At 41.1% G+C, this 1,421-nt stretch overlaps 1 protein-coding gene across 2 annotated transcripts in view; it reads right to left on the minus strand.

Annotated features, from left to right (window-relative positions):
- rcn3 (reticulocalbin 3) overlaps positions 1 to 1,421 on the minus strand; it is a 19,621-nt gene that overhangs the window by 13,188 nt on the left and 5,012 nt on the right. The gene's annotated exons all lie outside the window — the stretch shown is intronic.

The following is a 1,421-nucleotide window of genomic DNA, read 5'->3' on the forward strand; positions in this document are numbered from 1 at the left end:
GCTCTGGATGGACCCTCCATGGAGGAGCACCTGCTGACCCGAGTGGATCACACCCTTTGCAGGTAAGACATCTTCTACTTTTATGCCAGATGCATTTATTCTTCTTCCCAAAAAGGTGGTTTCAGTTCAACACTAGCACTAAATTAATGTAAGTTGTTGAATATAAAGATAAAACATTAATAGAATGTTAGTGGGTCTGTTAGGAAAACACATTTTTGACTGATACTTGGCGTTTTCTTGGTGTAAAATGATTATTAGACATTGAGAACGTGCTCAGTTTCCTGGGACAGGTGTGGAATGTCTTAACAATTGTGTATTGACTTGAAAATATCGTTATTCTTGTTTGATTTCGATGTCAAAAATGTAGAAAAAAATGGCGACCGGGCCTTTTTTTGTAAAATGCTAAAAAATATATTTATGTTGTAACCATAGAGACGATGGAACAAGCGTCGGAACGTCAGAACGTGCAGGACGAGCAAAACGAAAATAAACCTTACACGTCACTGAGCTAGGTGTACCTAATAAACTGTACTATAGACTCACTGCACATTACTACTGACTGTTAAAATGATAATTCAGAGCATGTGTGGACCCAAAGACCAACGCTGTGCTATTCCATCTGTCTGATGTCCCCCCCCCCCGTCTGTGGCTCTCAGCTGAACCTGTTGGTTCTTACTGAACACACAGTAAATCTGCAGCTCACACATATATATCTATAATTCCATGAGACAGTTGCTCACTGTAGTTTTTATGAATAAATTATTAAAATAAATTTTAAATAGTGCTTCTGTTGGGGACTACTTTCAGTGGCGGATTAATCCACATTTGGTGCTGCAGTGAATATTTGTGGCAGCAGGACAGTGTGTGTGTGTGTGTGTGTGTGTGTGTGTGTGTGAGTGAGTGAGTGTGTGTGTGTGTGTGTGTGTGTGNACGTCAGAACGTGCAGGACGAGCAAAACGAAAATAAACCTTACACGTCACTGAGCTAGGTGTACCTAATAAACTGTACTATAGACTCACTGCACATTACTACTGACTGTTAAAATGATAATTCAGAGCATGTGTGGACCCAAAGACCAACGCTGTGCTATTCCATCTGTCTGATGTCCCCCCCCCCCGTCTGTGGCTCTCAGCTGAACCTGTTGGTTCTTACTGAACACACAGTAAATCTGCAGCTCACACATATATATCTATAATTCCATGAGACAGTTGCTCACTGTAGTTTTTATGAATAAATTATTAAAATAAATTTTAAATAGTGCTTCTGTTGGGGACTACTTTCAGTGGCGGATTAATCCACATTTGGTGCTGCAGTGAATATTTGTGGCAGCAGGACAGTGTGTGTGTGTGTGTGTGTGTGTGTGTGTGTGTGTGAGTGAGTGAGTGAGTGTGTGTGTGTGTGTGTGTGTGAGTGAGTGAGTG

Source organism: Seriola dumerili, unplaced genomic scaffold (assembly GCF_002260705.1).
Source record: "Seriola dumerili isolate Sdu_G_001 unplaced genomic scaffold, Sdu_1.0 BDQW01000192.1, whole genome shotgun sequence".
In the NCBI taxonomy this organism is placed as follows: Eukaryota; Metazoa; Chordata; class Actinopteri; order Carangiformes; family Carangidae; genus Seriola; species Seriola dumerili.